At 34.9% G+C, this 23,573-nt stretch overlaps 1 protein-coding gene across 18 annotated transcripts in view; it reads left to right on the top strand.

The window, feature by feature from the left end:
* The first annotated feature begins 240 nt into the window (after positions 1–240).
* Positions 241–23,573, top strand: part of ADGRL2 (adhesion G protein-coupled receptor L2) — a 604,130-nt gene continuing 580,797 nt past the window's right edge. For all 18 annotated transcript variants that reach the window (XM_081056960.1, XM_081056956.1, XM_081056979.1 and 15 more), the window contains exon 1: positions 241–682. The gene's annotated coding sequence lies outside the window, so the exon portion shown is untranslated. The remainder of the gene's footprint in view (positions 683–23,573) is intronic.

Below are 23,573 nucleotides of genomic sequence, written 5' to 3'. Positions count from 1 at the left end.
AGCTTTGGATAAACTCAAGGTTTTATCCAAATTTGTTTACCTGTCTTCTAATAAAAGATTTTCAGTATGCCATCTATCATCCTGATGACAAAACAGAAAGAGTCATAAAATGTTCATAAAAATCAGATCAGATAGAGCATCAGCTCATCTGGGTATATTTCCCTACGATTAACCAGTTCTGAATGACAACATTTCTTATCTTATAACTGTGACATGAAGAGGGAGCTGTAGCTCTTCTGAGACACAGTTCTGCATGCAAGAACCAGCTTATCCACGCTCTCCGATCTCCTGTGTTTCTCTTTCTCTCTTTCTCTCTTGCGTTGTCCCTCATTCATTCACTCTTCCATTTTTTCTTTCCTTTTTCTTTTTCTTCTTTTCTTTTTCCTTTTTTTTTCTTTTGCCATTGTGCCAGCTCCATTTAAATGTATCTGCTGTGTATCTGTTCAAGTGGAGATAATCCATGCAAATCAGGAGCAGTGGCTTTCAATGCTCGGTTCACAGAGAGGACTCAGCTTGCGGAGGTCACTCGTTCACAGCCGCTCCTCCCACTATATTTTCCCCTTATTGCAGAACTGCTGTACGTATACAGTGACTGAAAGGACTCAATTTACTTCAACTGCTGCCTGCCTTTACTTACAACTTTTTTTTTATAAAGGAACTTACCTCCATCTGTCTTTTCAAGGTAGGAAGTCTGATTCTTCTAAAGACGCGTGTAATGCCTCCACTGTCTGCTCATTATCAAATGTCACTTGAATGCTTTATATTGTTGCTGGCATTAGGCACAGATGCTGTGATTCCAGGTGCCTCACGCTTTTGTTACTTAATGGTATAGGTACAATTGTTTAAGTGTCGGGTATTGTACGTAATGTTTATTTTCCCTGCAATCAGCTTCAGTTTTGCAATGCCAGAAAGATTACGGTGTCCACTCTCTAATCTAGAAATACAATCCTATGTCAAGTTTTCCCTCATAAAAAAATAATAATAATTTCTCAGTATGTTTTAACTTATCATGTATCCTGGCCAGCAATAACCCAGTGTAAAATCCAACCGTGTTGATTTTTTTTTTTTAAACCTGGAACCTTCCTGCAGTGTTTTCTGTGAAAAAGAACAAACTGTTGAAATGTTTTTAACAGCAGCAAGAAAAGGATAAATTTTATTTCATTCTGCTGCAAAGCAAGAAGCTGAAGGCCTTATGGCTAACAGGCCTGTCAAATAGATTTATTTTTCACAATTCACAAATTGTTCCTGGGCTCCGCAGAAGTGTTATAATTATTTAGGATTTAGTTACTGTCATTATATATGCTATCATTTATTGTTTTGAGACTGAAATTGCATTATAAAAAAAGTTTAATGTAGCAAGGCAAAAAGAGCTTATGTTTGTATAATACTGTTTGATATCATTTTTTAAAACTGATTTCAATAGCCAAATGGTTACTTTTGGATTAAAAATTCATGTAAGCAACGAACAGATTTGACAGTATACCTGGGCTTACATTACTTCATATGTGTTTCCTTGAAGTTACTTGTAATAATATTTTAATCATTCCGTAGTCATTTAAATTTTAAAACATACTAAATGTCATAAAATTACACTCAAAAATCTATTTTTTATTAGTAAAAATATAGTTATAACATTCCAGTTACAATTTAGATTTCAATAACTGTAATATCCTTTGAAAATACTCCTTATTAATATAAATTTACATTTATTACCTAAATGTAAAAGGTAAAAAGGTCTAAAAAGGTTTGACATGTGGCTATGACAAGATTCTTTAGTCTCTTGTATAGTATAGAATTGAACATAAACCATGAACAAAGTTGAAGATCCTGAAAAGTAGAAAAAAATATCCTCTGGTCTACTGAATGGTTTTGATGACATAAATCTTAGATTTCATGTTCTAGGTAGATTCTTGTAGTTAGTGGAGTTTGAGGGGGGGAGCAAATTTATTATCCATGAAAATATTTCATCGCCAAAAATGTGCAGTTCTTTTTCTTTTTGATACAGTCTTCTGTTAAAAAAAAAAAAAAGCTCTCTGATTTTTGAGTACAGTACAAGGCATGAAGCCCTGTCATTGTTAGCATAAAGAAGACATCTACACAAGTATCACTGTGCAGAGGGCAATCTTTCTGTCTCTGGCATTTGTTAGGTTACTGTACATAGAATTTAACACATAAATATGTTCTGCTTCATGGCATTTTAGTGATCCTATTGGTATGCAGGCTACTCTGCCAAGATAGCAACAGACAAAAAAAAAAGATATATGTTTTATAGCAGTGGGAAATAAAAGCCCTTCACAGTGAGAGAAGAGGAATTTGACTTATTTCTTATGCAATAATTAGAATTTCTTTAAAACTCTTTGAAATCCTGAGTTGAAAAGTAAACCGAAGCTTCCCAAGAAGGGCATATTAAATTTATCTATTCGAATCAAGCAGTCGCCAGTGAATATCTTCTTCCCAGATACTGTCACTGGAGGATTCCAGTCTTATCTTAAGTATTGTAGGGAAAGAAAAGGATTTGTCACTAATGGTAGGAAAGGATTCTTTCCTATTTCAAATGAGTTTGAGAAGAGCACCCGACACAGGAAAACTTAACAGAGGGAAAGGTGTGTGGGATTTCCTGGTCATGTGAACTTGAGACTAGTGTGAATTAAAAGATGCCCTTTCAGAACAAAGGAACGCCATGTAATACTGTCAGCAGTCAAGTTGAGGAGTTATAAAAAGTGGCCAGGGACATCTTTTGGGACAGAGAAAACGCAACCATGTGATACTGTCAGCAGTCAAGTTAAGGATAGGTATAAAAAAAGTGGCCAGGGACTTCTTTGGGGACAGAGAAAATGCGAACAACTAGGCATTCAACCAAATTACCAGTATTTGATAGTTACGGTGGCATTCTCCCACAGAATCTCAAACCATCATGTCAGAGTTATTTAAAAAGCACCTATTTTATAGACCTTATAGAATTATTTGCACACCTCCTAAGAAACTCTCCAAAGACCTAAGTTGTATGCCTCAAGTTAGGTTTCACTGTGCATCCTAAATAAAATGGTCAAGCCTTCAATTCCTGTGGGTTTCTTTTGCTTCATCTGTAAAGTTGCCATTCCTCTAGTAACTCACTTGAGCAACTCTTCAATATAAGTTACATTTTTATACTCCATTTTAGTGTGCCTTGCAGCAGAATCTCTAAAACTGGTAAACCTTGTAGCTATATATAATATCATGGTGTTATTCCCACTTGACTCTTTTCTGCTGGTTTTACTGAGTACAGTGAAAAAGATGAATTATCATCTTAAAAGGATGCTTTAAAGAGTGTTAATAAGTTCTCTGTAACTTCAGGAGTTTTCAGTGGGGCCAGAGTAACTTGCAGCCCTGCTTGAGGGAAAATGATGTGCTACATCAGCAGACATTCAATGCCTTTATCATCTGTAGACATGCAAAATTTCTCAGGGAGGATTGTGTCATACCATATGTGTACTTTCTAAATCCTGAAATTCATTGCTGTGTGGATTGATTATCATATTAAGGGAAAACTCAGCAGATAGATTGCTTTATCTGTGGTAATTTAAGATGCACAACCCCGTGATGTCAATGGGACCATCATCCCCATTTCAGAAAGACATCAAGTAAGTTAGCTAAGACCACAAAATTGTGGTAGAACTGGGATTTGAACCCATTTATTCTGATACTGGTTTCAAACCATCACACAACAATATCTTACTGGCTAATTAGCTGAGATGACTAAATAGAATAAGAATATTCCCCTGGCCCCAAATAGCAAAAACATTTCTATGCACCTATTTGTAGTTTTGATTCAAATATCTGATTCTGATTCTTCAAATGTTTTCATAGCTTTTCACTTTTATGCGTGTTACCATTATAGCATATATTTTGTTTAAGTTGTTTCATTTAATGCATGCCAGGAATGGTTACTCTTGCAGAACATTTGTGTTTTACCTCAAGGAGTTAAGAAGGATATCAGATGTATAATTGACTGACTTGTCTACTGACAGCCTTTGAAGCACCACCTCCCCACACACACGCACACACACACACACACACACACACACACACACACCTTTTTTGTTTTGTTTTGTTTTTCCTGTCTAAAGAACAAGATTGACATCTCTTTATGTGTTTAGAATTTTTCAGTGGTGTAAAGTGCTTGGTAATGATGGAAATTAACCTGAGGCTTTAACTAACTACCTTTCCTTGCAACTCCAGTGAAGTTCGGGTAACAATTAAAATTTTCATGCAAACAACTGTTCCCATTAGAAAAAAATATATTCTTCTGTCTTGTCATATCTTTTTTTCAAAATCTCTTGGTTAGTGAAAGGAAGTTCTTTTCCTTGCCTTTTTTTCCATTAGGCTCATCTAAATGAAAATGCCCCCAGTTGAAAAATACTAGCACATTAGAAAAGCAGATAAAGAAAACAAATGAAGTGAAAATGCAGCTTTAAATGATCGTACTGTGAAACACTGAACATAGTTATCTGTTGTAGTGTCAGAAGGTGTTATCTCCTTAAGTAGAAACAGGCAAGAACAGATCCATACAAGGAAACATTTGTGACTTTATTTCTGTCTGTTTATTTGGGATAGCTTGAACTGTCTCGCACACTTTTTCCTTCTAGTATGAGAAGATGAACTATTATAAATGTAACTCATAGGAATCTGATTCAAAGACTGTGTTCATTTGACCTCTGAATGTCAAATATGTAATTTAAGCAAAAATTGGAACAGCATTAACACATAATGAAGTGGCAGAAATATAAGGGACGTGGGTTAGTAGCCATTGAGCAAACTACATATTTCTAGAGTAATGAAGAAAAAACAATTTTGATGCCATTCTGTGATACCAGCTCTCTTTTCAGATCTTATTTGAAGTATCAGGCAGAAGGACTGCCCTATATATCCAGAACCCCTATCTGCTGGCAGGCAGAAAGCCTGAGAATCTATCTTTAAAGTTATTTTAATTTATCAGTTTTGCCCGGATTAGCTAAGTTAGACATCGACCATTGGTGCAGAAAAGGTTGGGAATTAATTTAAATTTGAGCTCACCATTCCATCATCTCTTGCTGAGTGAGTTCCTTAGCCTGTGAGACATTCCTTTCAGATTTGATTTGTCCATTACTTGTTTGATATTTCTACCTTGAAAGAAATAAAAGGGGGTGGGAGGAGAACAGGAAATGGTGGTTATGAGCTATGTGTTGATATAAACATTGAAAGGAGTTAAAACTACCTACAAACATTTGATAAATGCATCCCTTATTGCTAATTTCTTCAGCTGCATGACTGAATTTCATATCTAAAAATATGTCAGTTTCCTGAAATTCAAAATAGAATAGGTTTTTCTCACCGTGGAAAGTTTATGATAGGAGCAAAAACTATTCAGATGGCTTAATTCTCAAATGTATAAACAATCAGTTCAGACTGGACAGTTATCAACACATTTGAACTCAAAAATAAAACTTCACTAGCCAATAAGACCCACAGTTTGGAAAGTAAAGCCAAAATTTGTAAAAAGCCTTAAACCAGGATTGGAAAGTCTGTCTGTCTCTTTACAATTGTTGTTATATATGTTGTTCTCTCCCAGAAATATTAATCGAGTACCTTCCACACAGTCATCGAGACCTCTTCCCTGTGTTTTCACAGCACCTATAGCTTATTCCACATAAGTCAGCCTCTATGTTCTTTTCTCATATTTCCCTGGTTGTTTTATGGGTCATACTGTTATGTCCATGTAGCTTGTAAACTACTTAAGGATGAAAGATCATACTTTGTATCTTTTACAGACATTGGCTCAATGCGAAGCCTAGAGACTATTCTAGATTAATACTTGAATGATTAATTGAATTGTTTTTAAATCAGTTAGCTTAGGTTATATATTTTTAAAAATTTGTTTCAAGTGCAAAGAGAGAAACATCTATCCCTTCAAAACATTTCTTAACAGCTAACTATATTGCAGACACTGAGCCCATGCTCTGATAGCATATGAAATTTTACGTGTGTTCCATTTTAAAAATAACAATAGGAAAATAGATTAATCTACTAGATAAAGTTATATGTATATATTAGATTTCTCATTTTGGAAGTTAAAGGGAGAGATAACTGGTGAAAGGTGAGAGCAGGAGGAGAATGTAAAAAACAAGAAAATAAGTAAATTTAGAAGACAGTGGAAGAATGAAAGACATATCTTGAGAAATGAGCAGAGAAGGGTTTAGAAGATCTCCAAGAATTCACATCTTGGCATTTCATATTAACCACAGTTTACAGCTTTTTAACTTCTATCATTAAATCTTTATATACTATAAATGGAATATAAATAGTAATTAATCTCAAGAGAAACTATTCTTTGGCACAAAGCTTTGGCTCCCTGGAAATGAATACACTAAGTGGGTTGGGGTCCTAAGTAAGGATGAAAGCAAAGAGAATATAAGATGGCTTTTAAGGCAAACTATAAAATAGTCAGTCCAGTAAAAAATCCCACAGAGAGAGCTTACAACCACAAATCGAATTCTAAAAGGAATCTGACAAATCCAATTTTACCCAGGTAGACATCAACACCTGCTCGGGGTGGAGAGGCAGCTGGTTAGAGGAGTGGGTTTCAGGTCAGTCGCAAAGGTATGATTGTCAGCCCGTGCACTCCTGGAGAAAAGCTGGGATGCGTGGAATAAGATATGGGCTTCAGGAAGCAGTGTTGGCAGGAGTGAAACAGGAAAAGCAGTTTGAGGTTCACCAACCTGGGTAAAAACAGGGCTGCCCATCTACCCTCTTCTGGGTGCCAGGGCCCAGGAGAAACAAAAATCTTCCTGTTCCTCTGACCATTCAGGATAAAGGCACTGAACCTACTGCTGCCCCTCCCCACTGAGGCACTCTGGCCTAGTGCTAAAGACATTTTGTTATCTTAGCTCTCAGTCATTTTGTTTTTCAGCCCTCATCCGTGGAGATGTTAGTAAGTAAAAAGCCATTGCATATTGGCTGCTGGGAGTGAGTTGGATTCAGAGAGGGAGAGAGCAGCCCGCCATTGACTTGTGTATTTCTAATTGATGAAAGTGACATAGGGCCATCGTTTAAACTGTGAATCCTTGATTGGAAAACAAAAATCAAAGGCATTTAAAATCATGTGAACTGAACGTACAGAGGAAGCATAATGAAAAAGAAAGAGCACTCGATTCAGACAGACAGACCTGAGTTGGAATCACAGGAGGTAAGGATATCACTTAATCTCTCTGAGTTTCAGCTTCCTCATCTGAAAACTAGAAATACAAATACCCACTTCTCATTTTTATAGTAAAAAAATGAACCAATGTCTGCTATATGCTCCAAACAAGGCTGAATTCATAGAAGACATTTAACAGTAATTCCCCATATTCATTTTGTTTTCTGTCAAAAATCTAATTTCCGTTACCCTGGATCCCACTGGTAGACATATGTGTTCAAATGTTTCATGACTTGATTTTAATCTGTAGCTAAGAAAAGAAAAAAAAGATGCATGGGACAACAAAGCACTAATCCTGTTACAAACATAAATAGTATCCGAAGATAGTCAGACTTAAAATTCTTAGGTCTTCTCACGTGGCAGTGAGGCAGATCATAGCTAAATAACAAATCCTTAAAAAAATAAAAAATAAAAAGATGTTTCTTTTGTATAAATTTTGTTGAGGAACAGTGTGTTTCTCCAGGGTCCATCAGCTTCAAGTCATTGTCCTTCAATCTAGTTTGGAGGGCACAGCTCAGCTCCAAGTCCAGTAGCCGCCCTCAGTCTGTAGTTGCAGGGGGCACAGCCCACCGGCCCATCTGAGAATCGAACCGGCGACCAAGAGCCTGCACCTAACCAACTGAGCCTCCCAGCTGCCCCCAAAAGAAGTTTCTTATGCCAGTTATACGGGGACTATATTTATAATTTTGATTGAAATTAATATTTTCACCTACCTCTGCTTCTCAGACCCTGATTTCATATCCTTAAGGCCTGATGCTTAATGACCCAACATGTGGTAATTTCTACAGCTCTTCAAAGGGCATGCCTGCCAGTGTTCCCAGGCACTTTGGTGATAGGTGTTAGCTATAGAGCTTACTGAATTTCCTTCTTAGTAGGATCTGTTCAGGACACTATGAATTTCCAGAACCCAAGTTCAAAAGCCAGACTGACAACTTTTTGAAGAGTGGATTATGAATTAGTCAAACATAAAGTCCATATAAGAGGATTCTTTTTATTTTTAGCATTTTCTGTGTGAGGTGAGCACAGAGCACGTAGAAGAAAAGAAGTATCAGGATATGAGAAAATCAAAGGGGTGTTTCACAGCTTTGTAGGATTTTTCTTATTTCTTTGGAAACTATGTAAATGAATTTCTTAAACACAGATTGTCATTGATTTTTTTTCTGATGTTCATTGATTCCCTCATCATTACTTCATGTATGTGTTCTTCCAAAACATCTAGTATCGATATTTCTCTCCCTCAATTCTGTCCCCGATCCATTATAAGTATGTCATTAAAACCCATTTAATTTCCTATGAAAGATTATATTAAGTGCACTTTTAGTGTAATTATGTCAATAGTGGAAGATAAACATGTATTAGGCAGTGCGGAAATGCTGATTATCTGTCAGGGTAAATCTGTTTATTTCAGAGATAGCAATCTGACAACCCCCTGGTGTTAATCTGGAAAGTACATACTCGTGCCAGGTAGTTTGGTGGGGTTCTGACAGCGAAATGCTCTCCATGCCTCCTGCTGTGACATAATCTTCATCATATATAAATCCATATGCATGTGTATCCATATAATAAAATGCAGACATGTGGCTCATGTGTTTTAGTCATATGTGATATATTTTGGTGGTTTTGAACATATAGAAAACAAAGTATAGTTTGAGAAGTACCAACGTCCAGTTTGCATTAGCAGCTCTGCATAGAATGGAATGGCTTGAGAAAGAAGAAAGTTAATTACAGGCTTAAGCTGCATAAGATGATTGTGCCCAGGGCAAGGTTTGCCCTCACTAATGTCAGCCCAGAACCAGTTGTATTAATCCACAGAAAAAGGAAACAGCTGGTACAAAGAGGGGACTCAAGAGAGGTAGGTGTGGTACAGGATGATCATTTGATTCTCAATGCAAGCACGCTTCTTTTATTCCTTCAACTCTTTTCTTTGAGACAGTAGTACCTAATATATCATAGAAACACTACTGACTGCCAGCTGCTATTGGGCAAGAAGTTCCTCTTTAATGAGATAAAACAGTAGCGGGAAGTCAACATGTCACACGTGCTGTGGATGAATTTCACTAGGTTTTTTTGCAGCAAAAAATGAATTGAATATTCAGGCACAGTTTGCCAACCCCTCTGAAAAATAATTTGTCTGGCTTTATTACATTGTGATCATTTCCTGAATGCCACAAAACGCTGAGTAGAATAATAAAAATTGATATGTATATTGACATTTCAGTATTCTAAATAGAAGCTGAGAAAATATAAACAGCATTTTGTATTTGCAACTCTTCAGACCAACCATTTATATGCTGACTAATTCACTTACTCTCAAATACCTCATTTAGCCTTAATATAAATGTCTTCTGAAATAATTTCTCCCCAGTAGATTATGCACATCTTCAGTTTGATTCAGAATTTACATGTGTAGTTTGCATATTTTTGCATCAGAGTGTCTGCTTTAAATTAGATAAAGGTCACTGTCATTCATAATCAAGAAGAAGGTGGATTAAAGGTCACAATTCAATAAAAAATCTGATTAGATGTAAAGGTTTGTTCATGTGATTCAGTATCATTGGATAAATGGAAATCATGAGTCAACAAATTAACCTCAGTATAATGGGTGACTTGCTTCACTGCAATCAAAAAATATTCAGATTTTTTTTCCCTATGTATAACTCATTTGTCTCTATGTAGCAGTGACAGTTATTTTTGTTAATTCTTTCACCACTAGGTTTCTTTTATAATGTCATTTGGTTTTAGGAGTGACATAAATGACAATTTTATCCCCAAAATAAAGTAGTAAGTTGTAATGAATTAATAATAGACACACGTGGATTAGCAAGTCCCTGAAGACTTACAGTTACTTCTACCATTTTTACCCTGAGGTAGTTCTTAGTTCTTCCACTCTCTTTAAAGGCTGGAGCTGTCACAGCACATTTCTTCTGTTACGTAACTATTTTATACCTCTCCCGGACACTTGAGAGCCCCTATAAACCCTTCCAAATCTTGACATATATTCAGTATTTCTGTCTGTGATTGGAATTAGAGAATATAAAATGAAGGTAGCCTGAGGCAGACAATTAGACTTTTTCAATTTGTTGAACTTTTTAAAGTATGTCTGACAATGACTTGAATAAATGAAAAGCAATTGAAAACAAATGCAAACGCTAAGTTGCAGAATATTTTTATTTTGTCCGTAAATCAACTTGAATACCTGAAAGAGGGTAATTGATACACCTTTAATTTATGTTTGGAGGGTTGACATAAGTACTGAGGTGCTAACAAATGCTTACTGTAACAAAATTCACTGTCACTACCAAAAGCAGAGTCTTAATTCCTCATCTTATAAAACATTTCTTTTCCTTTTCACATGTGCTCTTTACTTAAGGTGAACTCTTATTTTCTGCCCTTAATTGTTTGTCTCTATTTGCTATATTGGCATTGTAACATAGGATCATCCACCAAAAGAAGAAAAGAAAGAAAAGAAAAAGAAATACAGACAAGGAGACACCACCTATTTAAAGCACATTATTTATTTTTCCAAAGAAAATCAAACATTTTTACAGGAACCATAAAGGTTAAATGGTTTAAGCAGATTATAATTAGTTAATTTTGTTAAACATATATTGGATCAATTTTACATTATTTTAATTACCTTTTGGAATAAATGGTTTGGTGAACAAATTCACTTGATGTTCAGGATCAAACAAAATTACCTTTCCTCTGGGTAGGCTTAAGTTTCACAAAGTGATTTGGAAATGACCTCCTTTGCTTTCATCTAAAAATATCTTTGGGTTTAGAAAATGATTAAAGTTGGCTATATTGTGTTTTAAGCCAATCATATTTTATCATTTTCATAGCTTATTCTTTGGTTAAAGAGGAGTATAATGAAACTTCACTAAACAAATGCCCCTTTAAGGAAACTCTTGGAATTCACGCAGTATCATGGTATTTGTAAGGTTGCTTCAACTCTTATTTCTGCCAGAAGGCATACCTTGTATTACGGTAAGTTTGAAGGATTTTTGTTTTTTGTTATTTTTTTTCTGACAAGACAGGAATAGAAGATAGATAATCATTAAATATCATAGCCAAATCAGAGATGTTCTGATTTACATCTCTGCAGTGTGTGTGTGTGTGTGTGTGTGTGTGTGTGTGTGTGTGTGTGCCAGTATTCATACCCATGAATAGACAATTCCTAAATTGTAAATACTAGATCCCAGGTACTTGTTTAGCACATGAGAAAAGCACATAACTATCTCCCACCCACCCCAATTTAGGAGATCTAGGGAGCAACTTGAGAGAATGAAAATAAGATTCGCCATTTCTTTGTCAACGTGGAATTAGCAAGTTAATATAGTGCTCAAAGATAGTTATCTTTCTTTGTTTAGAGAAGTAGTTCTCAATTAGGGGGATTTTGCTTTCCACAGGATATTTGGTAGTATCTGGAGACATTTTTTGGAAGGACGGGTATGGTAGATGTTGGTGCTACTGACATCTAGTAAGTAGAGGTCAGGCATGATACTAAATACACAGGATAGCCTCTCACAACAAACAATTATCCTGCCCCAAATGTCAGTAGTGCAGAGGATCAGAAATCTTCTCTTATCAGAAATAGGGAGATGTTTTTTCATTATGTGTCTCAACTCCATAGTACCACTCTCTCCATACCTTAGTCCTGTGTAATCCAGACCTACATCTGGCAAACGTCCCTTCATCCCTTAGAACCCTCAAAGCACTCATCACTCATTATGAAAACTGCTGGTTTGTCATCTGATTATGATAACACATCTTTGTGTTACCATACCATTAAGTCCCTCTGAATGCTAATGATCGATTTGCTTTTCTGTGTCCCATAGTAGACTATAAATCTCCTGAGAATTGTACTTTGTATTGCTATCATCTAGCATAATTTGTGGGCCATAATTGTCCTATTAAGATTTGGTATTGATGGAAATCAAGCTTATCTCTAGAAACAATACTGTGCATAGTATTTGGAGTTAACTTAAATAGCACTTAAGATACTAATTCACTAATTGTGAATTAAATATATAATTTGTAGTTGCTGTCCTAAAAGCATAAATGTTTAAAAAAAATCAAAACGTAATCACTTGTAAGTATGGGTCTGCGTGCATATTTACTTATGTAAAACATAATTATGTGTTTATGAAACATGGTATGATTGTATGTTATACATTTTTTCAATAAGGTATACATTTTAATGAAAACATTCCAAGATAGTATCATGAATATATACACATACCTAAAGTAGCATATTTTCACATTTACATCATAAATTTTCCAAACTCTTAACGACTGTTTACATTTCATATGCAACAAAATAGGAAAAATCACTCTCCACCTTTAAGGAACACAAATGCTTTTAATAAAAGGCACTATTTCTATTTCTAAGTTTCTTATTTCTATGTTTTTATGTTTCTTATTTCTTATTTATGTTTATTTATGTTATTTCTATGTTTTATATTTTCTTGATCTCTGATTCGAGTTATAAAAATGGGCAATAACAGTATCAAATTATGGAAATATATCTGGACAATTGAATAGTTCACTTATTGATTGGTATTAACGAGTGTTCAGGACTACCTTTTACATCAATTATTATGCCTTTCAACTATAATATTGTTAACTCTGCATTTTGAGAATACTATGCCCGTTATAATTGCACAAAGAGAAAGAGTAAAGTCAAAATCTGGCATTTTTCAGATTAGTAAATATCAATGTAAGCAGCTAATCTAGGTAAATAACAAAAAATTTACTTTAATAGAGATTAAAGATTAAGAGTGCAGCTTCACACCGGAAAGATTTATGTTCCACTTCTGGCTCTAGCATTTAGCGGCTGTAAGGGGTTCAACCCCCTACCTCACATGGTTGTTGTATAGATAAATAAAATGATATAAAAATAATTTTTATGCATTCATAGACACATAAGTTAGGTCAATAAATGGAGTCTATTACTAACAGTGGTAATTATAGAAGTAACCATATTGGTAACAACAGCAGTGGTAGGGCACTAGAAATCCAGAGGTCCTTTTATAATCTGGGAAATATACCTAATAATATTCCTATAACTTACATTGTGATTTATATTAGTAAAAATATTTACAGAAGAAATTCTTTTGTTTTCTTCTTACTGAAGTCATAATATTCAGCATCACTCGTGCTTTCTTAACTACTCTAATTCTGTCTTTTTCCTCCTACTTCCATCCTTCTGTTGAATGTAACATTCACTTCATCCCCTATCAATTTTATGATGTTGTTTGCAAGTTTGTTTGAAATAATTTTTAAGAGTAAGTTCCAGACTTACTCTTTTTCACTAAACCCAAAGCATGTTTTTTCATCTCCATATCTTGCCATGACTCACCAGAACAACATAATAATAAATGTAAAACCATATTTTTTTAGCAGGATGCATCACCGATAAGAGAGGCTGTGAAATATGCAAATTTCTCATCAAACTAGGAGAATTCCATCTATTTCTCCTCCACGGATTCCAACAGGCCAACGTGCCAAACCTCTCTGAGAATAGCATTTCTATGAGGCTGATCATAGAGGTAGAACTCAACAAATGCTTTCTGAGTAAAACTGGAATAACAAAAGTTTCCAGGGAATGGCTCTATAGAGGCCAAAATAATCATGAGTTGAATTATCATGAGGTTTTTTTGTAATTGTATTCATTAATTTTATTTCTTGGAATAAGTCCGTAATTAAAGAGGAAATAAGACCCATTTGCCATTTTGTCTTCCAGGCCTTCTAGGTCAAATTTTTCTTGAATTATTATTTTAATCTTTATATAAACACATAGCTCAAGTTCACAAGACAGTTACTAGACTTTAACAATTTTAACTTTTTGGTTTTAATTAATTTTAAAATAACTTATTCAAAACCTATTTCAAAACTTATGGAAATAAAATGCTTTTGACCATGTATTTGGATGGACTACTACCCTTTTACCAACATATTTAAAAAGAAAATCCTGAAACATTTTAAAAACTTAAGCTTATTAAAATACATACAAATTATATATATACATTATACATAGCATATAATTATATATTATATATAATGTAATACACATATGTGTATATATACACACACACATACATTATGAACTAAACATGTAGATTCTTCACCCCTACCTGGGGATGAGGAAGGGGTAAAACACAGAGCTCTCTCTGTGGCCTTTGCCTTTTCTGTATTGAATGTGAATGAAGAAAATATGCTTATCGAGATTACACATGAAACAAACCTGAAAAAGATTATCAATACCACATATGACAATAAATATAACTTAGCATAAGATAAGTGATAATCGTGTACATCATTTAAAAACATTAAATGCACAACTGGACATGGGAATGGGGCTTTCTGTCTAGGAAAATGAGGGAGAAAAAGATTTATGGGTTTTAGTTAATCATAAGTTTAATACGCATGGATGGTGAGATCCAGCTGCTGCAAAAGCATAACACCACCTTAGGCTAAATTAAAAGACATTGTAAGAAGGACATTGAAATGAATAGTCCCATTAGATTCTCTAATTATTAGATCACATCTAGTGTATGACAATTAGTCCTCTATATTTAAAGGAGAACAATGAAAAACAGTGTGTCAGAAAATATGTGGCCAAGTTGGAGAGGGGTTTAAAAACTATGTCATATGAGAATTAGTAAAGGAACCAAAGTGTTTGGCCTAGAAAAGAGAAGACTAAGGAGAGATATAATAAATAATTCATAGATTGTGCCCCCCCCCCGTAAACTTTAATTTAAAAAAATAGGAAAACATATAAAAAGATTAAAGGCAGATTTGAAAAAAATAAAAAATAAATAATTGATATAATAAATAATTTAATCTTTTAGCAAATCCTTACTGACACCCTGTGGCAAGCATTGTGCTTATGTATGAGATAAACAGAGAAAATGAAGAATTTTAATTCCTTTGTTAATGAACTTTAAAGTCAAACAGAGACAAGACTTTAAATAATCACACAAATGAACATTTGATAACAAGTAGTGATAAGAAAGGAAAGGAAAAGCTACAGTAAAAAATTAACTGATGTAAGTGTCATGGAGCATATTGTCAGGGAAGGCTTTCTGAAGAAGTGATACTTAAGTCAAATAAATAAAGATAGGAGGGCAGGCTTTATTCCAAGTAATGACAACAGCGTATACAAAGTCTCATGATCAAGGCTTCTTCCACCTAATAAAGGTGGAAAAGAGCTTAGTAAAATAGAGGAACGGAAAGAGGAGAGGGTAATTAGAGAATATTGATGAATAAGGAAGAATGCTGTGAGAAGAAAGTGGGGCCAGATTTTTGTAGCTCTTTGGAGCCATATTAAGGCCTCTGTTCTAAGTGCCAGAAGAAGCTATGGAAGAATTTAAGCACAGAGTAAGAAGAGGAGATTTGCTTTTACAAAGATCACTTTAGCTTTGTGTGAATAATGTATTTGAAAGGGGTGAGAGGTGGTGAAGGACGCACTTCAGAGGCTATTGCAAAAGAGGCAAGAGATAAAAGGTCACTTGGCCTCAAATGGGAAAGATGGAGACTGAATATAAAAAAAGAGATTAAAAGATATGTTGGAGGTAATATCAAGAGAACTTGATGATGAATGTGATTGTGGAGAAGGAAATACTGTGGCGAGCAAGTCCACCATTTTCTGGTACGCATAATAAGATGAGTTACTGAGAAAGAGGTTAAAGCAAAACTTCAACTGCTTTGTTTTGGCCACAGTAAGTTTGAGAAGCAGAATCAATTGTTTAAAACAACCACCACAAAACTGTAAAGACAGTTCTCATATTATTTGGATGACTGATGGATTGTCAAAAGAGGGAGCCAAATTGTTTTGTTTTCTTGAAAAGAACAGATCCACGACCACAATGTCAAATTTACCAGAAGGTTAATTTCACTCAGCACACAAAAGAATGTTTTTAAGAACTAAACTATTAAAAAAAAAAAATGAATACTGCCTTAGAAAGGGGGTAAGTTTCCCACAGAAGCTATACTGTCAGAGACCAAAGTCTACAGGAGATATTTTTAAAAGTTTTCTGCACTTTGTGGAAGACTGGACTTGAGTCTCTTTCAGTACTGTTGTGTTCAATTCCAGGTATCAAGTTTTAAAACCCTGAAAAGAAAACAAAGAAAATTTTCACTTAAGTCACTGCAGATGTTTGGTAAACTATTTAATTGCTGATTGCTACTGGGCATGTACCTGGTACCTTTCTACCAAAAGAGTTATTGATTGCATCAAGCAACTATTGACTCTTTACTGAAATGTGCACACTTTCCCTCTAGGATAAGTGAAGGACAGCACCATGCCAGAAGTGGGCTGCAAAGGCTTGAAGACAAGAGTTCTCTTTCATTATGACCCCGAACTCTCCTCGTGTGAATGTCACTAATTGATTATGGCTGCTTTTTTGCTGTATTTAAACTTAGCCTCGAACACCCTTCTCCAACTAGCACTCCCAGGCAATTAATACCCACTGATTGGCTTTGTCATTTGAGATAATGTTCAACCCAGTTGTCACAAGTGCTCAACCCCTTGACTCACAGCTCTTAAGGCTATCTACCCTCACAGACTCCACAGGGGATGAGAAGCTGTGATGATTTCTCCTAGGCCCAGACCATCTCACTGAGAATTAATACCACTTGCCAGCCAGTATACTATTTTCTTTTTTTTTTTCATTGGTAGTGCTTTATTTTTTTCCCTAAAAAAAATGTATTGAAATTTAAGAAGATTCTGCAGTGCAGTCTATATAATATTGTGCAGGTGGAAAGATCACTATGTCTTTACGTGTATTATAATATCTTGGGGAGTTACCCTGCCTTAAAAGGAGAGTGGGAGAAAGAATTAGCCACATAGCCAGGCCTCCCATGATAGACACTGTACCTAATCAGAGTCAGAGATTTGAGGTAAAATATCTCAGTCCTCAGGGGAAAAAAGGCTTATTTTTCTTTCTCATAGACTTGAGTCTTCAGTAAGAATCGCATGCTCTGTGATTGTGGTTCAGGGATAGGACCTATCACATTAGAGTTCAATTTTAATATATCTAGAGCTCTTTAATAAGACAGTCTCTTAAGACTAGGGCACTGACTGATTAATAAGTTGGTTCAAGTAGACTTTCATTCAGGTCTCAGGAATAAGTGCTCTGTCTAGTTGATAAATTTCCACACTAAACACAAACGTTGTTATTTGTCATATACTAACTGTTTTAATGGGCCATCCTTCATGATCTTTAACAACTATCAATTGATCTCTAGGACTCAGATGTCACACTGCAATCCAGCTATGTTCAAAGAATCTAAGTTTAAGGGAACTACAATACAAAAGAAGTAAAAAAAAAAAAACCATAAATTTACTCTAGGGACAGAAATATATTAAGCACATTAATGAAGACATGAACAACAAGCAGTGACTCAGGGCTGTTATTTTTCTCCACAGCAGAAATATAGTAATCAATCCAGACAGTTATATCTTCAGATCCTCAGGTTTTAATAAAGATATGTCTAAGAATTCTATTTAGACTTGGAGACCATTACATCTTGAACCATCAAAAATAATCAGGTATGTTTTAAATCAGCTGGGAGGTAAACTGATCGATTTCATACTTGTAAAACATAAACTCTAGTGGTAGCTTAATTTTCACATTCGTCATTTGTGATTATTTTTACAGTTCTTCCTTGCCAAAAAAACTACATCAAACTCAGATTTCCCTTAGCAGACTGGTAGGCCTAGGCCACTTGACACAAATAAAACCCCAAATGCTTAGAAATGAAGATTTGTTTTTGTTGTTGTTGTTTTTAAGAGGTTTAGGGGAAACAACTGTCCTAAAAGTACAAAGGGATATACTTCTTATCTAAAAGTCTCCAGTGGAACATTAGCATGTTGATATATTATGCATTTCATACATAATGCTTCACATGATTATAAAATCCAGACTGTAGAGTTGAAATAAGTTTGCTGAGAATGGAATGGGGCAGGAGAAAGAACGTGTGCTATTGAGAAAAATCATCCCTTTCCTTTATCTTCTAGGAGATTTGTGGAAGCTTTTCTTTTGGAAAGTGCTCAAAGACAGATCAAATGTGATAATACAGGTTCACTATCTGAACAGGTCTGCCCTAGAAATAGTGCTTAGGAAATCTGAGGAGGGAAAGAAAGGTAGCCTGTGCCAGAAACTGATTAAATTTCAGTCATCTATCCAAAGAAGTCCCTAGTTGCTTGTAAAATGCTCCATGTAATTACAGTAACTACGGGTTTTAAAGGAATTTACACATTAGCCTTTATCACGGGACTTTCTTTGTGGGTGCATTTCTACTTTAAAATCAATATCCCTAAAATAAACTTTAATAAGATTTATTAATTTTATCTATGTGGACTTTTTAAAAGTCAATATCAAATATCTTTCTCTAAATTCTTGGCATTTAAAGAAGCTTAGATATAATCAAATGCCATGACCTCTGTATGTTAAACAATCATTGTTCTATGACTTTGTTCTTATATACAACTTAGCCTATTTTAAACTTGAAAAGAGTTGTGAATCAATACAAAGACTATTTACAATGCATGGGTCATCCTGATACATGATCTCAACACCATGGACAAGGCCCTCTAGTTGCTTCTTGAGCTATTATCTTGCTCAGTGTTAGATATGAATAACCCAGGGAAGCAATTTGACCTGCACTGTGGTGGCTAAAATCACTTTTTCGAAGCAATCTACAGGCTTTACAAAAAACAAAAGGCTTTTAAAAAGTTGTGTCCCAGAGAAGAAAAACACTACTACTACTACTACTACTACTACTACTACTACTACTACTACTACTACTACTACCTTTGATTGAAAGTACAATAAGGAGCATTTATAGGACACCACAAATTTCAAACCTTTTCTTTATCAGAAGAGACTTAGTACCAACATTTCTCTACAGCTTTAAATGGAAGAACCAAGTATACTCAATGGCTTCCTGTTAAGTGGCTATAATATTAATCCAAAGAAGAGGGAATTTATGTTTTTTTCATTGAAGGAAGACTTCAGAAAAAGTCAAATGTTAAGATCTTCGTTGATACCAGAATTCTCTCAGTATAGCATAAAGGAACATCAAATTTTATTACCTCCTGAAAATGGAACCTGATTTAATCTTAAATCTCAGACATTTCTAAACATAAAAGTCAAGCCAATTTTCCATTCCTAAAATATAGGTAAAAATTAAATTTTAGTACTAGATTGGAAACTTATTGAAAGCAATAACTACGTGTTTTTTCTGTGTCTACATTTCACTTATAATGTCTAGTTTCTTGAACTAAAGTTTCCATATAATGAATTGTTTTATACTATCCTGGAGCACTTACTATCAAATGAATTCATAAAATTGAAATTGTACTGGTTAGACATAACTTTCAAAAGACTATTTAGTAGTTAGACAAAGTAAACATATTCTTCCACTGGATAAAGTAGAGGAAAAAATATTCCAGTATTTTAATATGGCTAATAACCTGGGATAAGGATCACCTGAATTCCAATACCTACATTCACCCAATTCAGCAATAAGCTATCTGTAGCCACTCTACCCTCCCTCTCACAAAAATGCTATTTGACTCTGCGTTGACTCAAAACATCAAAGAGCACGATGTACTTAATTATTATAGCCTGCCGTCTACCTGGAATATTTTTTTTTTAATTAAAATTTATTGGGGTGACAATGGTTAGTAAAACAACATAGGTTTCAGGTGTACAATTCTGTAACACATCATCTATATATCACATTGTGTGTTCACCAGCCAGAGTCAGTTCTCCTATCACCAAATATTTGACCCCGTTTACCCTCTTCTATCACCGCTCTCCCCCCTTATCCCCTGGTAACCACTAAACTATTGTCCGTGTCTATGAGTTTTTGTTTATTTGTTTGTTGTTTGTCTTGTTCCTTTGTTGCTTTCAGTTTTATATTTGCACATATCAGTGAAGTCATATGGTTCTCCACTTTTTCTGTCTGACTTATTTCTCTTAACATGATCATCTCAAGATCCATCCATGTTGTCGCAAATGGCACTATTTCATCTTTTCTTATGGCAGAATAGTATTCCATTGTATATATGTACCACATCTTCTTTATCCATTCATCTATGGAAGGACACTTTGGTTGTTTCCATGTCTTGGCCACAGTAAACAAAGCTGCAATGAACATCGGAGCACACGTGTCTTTATGGATAAATGTTTTCAGATTTGGGGGGCATATACCCAAGAAAGGGATTACTGGGTCATATGGTAATTTTATTCTTAGTTTTTTGAGGAACCTCCACACTGCCTTCCATAGCAGCTGCACCAGTCTGCATTCCCAGCTCCAGAATATGAGGGTTCCTTTTTCTCCACAGCCTCTCCAACACTTGCTATTATTTGTCTTGTTGATGATAGCCATACTAACAGGTGTGAGGTGATAGCTCACTGTGGTTTTTATTTGCATTTCTCTGATGATTAGTGATGTTGAGCATCTTTCAATATGTCTATTGGCCATTTGTATGTCCTCTTTGGAGAAATATCTATTCAGGTCCTCTGCCCATTTTTCAATTGGATTGTTTGGTTTTTTGTTGTTGAGTTGTATGAGTTCCTTTCATATTTTGGATATTAGCCCCTTATCGGAGGTGTTGTTTGCAAATATCTTCTCCCACTCAGTTGGTTGCTTCTACCTGGAGTGTTTGAATAAAATTTTTATTTCCTTTGTTATTCGCTAGTAAATGATATTTTATATGATATACAGAGGATCTATCAGTCTATATTAGGATTGAGTCTAGTTGCTTATATTGTAAAACCTAATGAATAGCGACTTAAGCCAACTAATACCTATTTTTTCATGCAAAAGAAGTCTGGAGGTCATCTGTCCAGGAGTAGTATGGTGGCTCCATAGTCATGAGTCATCCGTGCTCCTGCTGTCTTTCTACTCTGCCACCCTGCATGCTGGCTTTTTTCCTTTAAGTTTCCCTAATGTTTGCAACATAACACTAATGCTCTAGCCATTATGTTCTTTTCCCAGGTATCAGAGAGGGCAAGGGCAAAAAGGCATGCAGAATGATCCTAGTGCATTCTTCTCAGAATACCACCATCGCCACATAACCACACTCATATTTATGTCTCATTATCCACCTCAATTTGAAAAGAGGCTGAGAGATAGTTTTGTAGACAGACACATTGCTGTTCCCAACAATATAGGGACACTGTTATTTAGAAAGATAATGATATATGTTAGGTGGACAGTGAATAGTCTCTCCCACACAATCTTTAAATTTTCTCCTTAAGTATGCTTCCAAGGCAGCTTATTTGGGGGACCTGTAATCTCAAATCTAATACAAAATATTTCTCCAAAAGCTAAATGGAAATTCTGTTATCTGAGATCTTTTCAGCTTCATATATTTACCTGAGCAGCATCATATTTTAGAAGTGAAAGCTCTAAATAGAAAGTGCAATTTTAAAATAATTTTATTTAATCATAATTGCCCAAATCACCAACTTTTTTTTAAGTGCCAAATTATTTTTCACTTCTGAAATTTTGAGATGAAAGACATCTATGGTTTAAGCATCCATTATTTTCAAAGCTTAAGAGATTCAGAGACAAAAATTGTTGGCTTTCATGCTACAAAATGTTTCTATTCTGTTTTGCCTAAAACATTGTAGTTACTAACACATTATTATATTGTTCTAGAAATTGTGATCTTTACAGATGAATTGTCACCTGACAACTCTGCTGGTGCAAATTTCCTTCTTTTGCTTTCATGTTTCTGATGACCAGCTTTTAATCAGGGTCAAGGTGAAAGAGAAAGAAAATTGTGATTTTGATTAAATTGCTCTTAAATAAATGGCAGTATTTTGGGTCATCCAAAAAGCTTTTACTTTCTAGCTGGTATTTGTCATAAGCTAATAAACCAGAACATCACAAGATTAAAGACTATTAAAATATGTATTTTCCTGACCATGTTTAGCATCTCATCACCATATTAAGGATGACCAAAAATATCTGATGTTTTGCAGAAAAACGGAGTCAGAGGATAATCTCAAATACTGACCCGGTGGGGATTAATTCAAACAGATTTCTTAAACTGTCACATGTCACTGAATAAAACACATGTGATACACTGACTGGTCATTAATATCTGTAGGTTATAGCTGATTAAAGAAAAGAGAGGTCACATTTTTTATATTAACATGTATGCACACTTCCTTGGAGAATCTTCTACTGCTGGTTACATACAGAGAATGCAACTTTAATTTACGTCAATCCAAAAATATCTGAGGTATCTTACTTGATCAGAGTGAAAGGACACTGCAGGGGTTAGTTAACAGGATTTTGGATGTCCTTAGGTAAGAAATTATTATTTTAAACTGGGATAGCTTTAAAATTCAGGCAAATTAATGGATCTTTCCTATTATACCGAGCCGTTCTCATCTAAGTACACAAAAGCTGTTAACACGTGACATACCTGGTGATCATCGGTGCCTGCTGCCAGCAGATATATCAGTCAACAAAAAAATATATTCTAATCGTATCCTGGAAAGAACTGTTTCACACCTTTGGAGGCTGACATCTGCACCATGCAGAAGTGCAAAACAGTGTTTAGAGTCTACATTTATCGTGACCTGCTATGTGCATTTGAGAGAACGTGTAAGGATTGCTCAGAGGATGTTCTTGGGGGACTTAGTACACATTAGCAACTGTTGATGCAAACATCTTAAAGTTTAACACATAGATAAGTTAGTTGATAAGTACATGCATGAGTGAATGATATATTTCATGAGTACTAGAACCATGTCCTAAACTTACTTGCATGTCCCATGATGCCTGGCACAGTGCCTGGTAAATTGTATACTCTCAAATGAGTATTTTCACTCTACATCTACATTGAACAAAAATATTAACTAAAAAGTGAAGGATTCATGACATTTAGATTTCTTAACTTCCCTATATTCGTACCTCATTTATTTTTTTTTAATTTAGTAATATGGAACTACCCTGAAATAAGAAATATGAAAGGATGTTAAAGACAACAGATAGCTTCGATTTCACATTTGCAAGTTAAAATGGATGGTTTGGGAATTAATTCATGTTATTAGTCAGGCTCAGAAATGATGATTAGGTAAATTTTGACCTTTTGTGGATATGTCCTGTTTTCTTTGTATTTGGGGACCATAGTATCCAGGCGGTGGAAATATAGACAATAATACATGAACTCACAGGCATGCTTGAGCAGTGAATAAGTGCTGAACTTTTTCACAATTATTACCTCCATGTTATATTTATTTTCCCCAAATAATTATTAGCTTTATATAAATAATACACTTTATTCCCTTGCTAGTGGAAAAATGATGTTTGACATTAAGGAAAGGTC

Source organism: Rhinolophus hipposideros, assembly GCF_964194185.1.
Source record: "Rhinolophus hipposideros genome assembly, chromosome: 8".
Classification (NCBI taxonomy): Eukaryota; Metazoa; Chordata; class Mammalia; order Chiroptera; family Rhinolophidae; genus Rhinolophus; species Rhinolophus hipposideros.
Note: the sequence above shows the minus strand (reverse complement) of the source record. Positions and strands in the feature narration are given on the sequence as shown.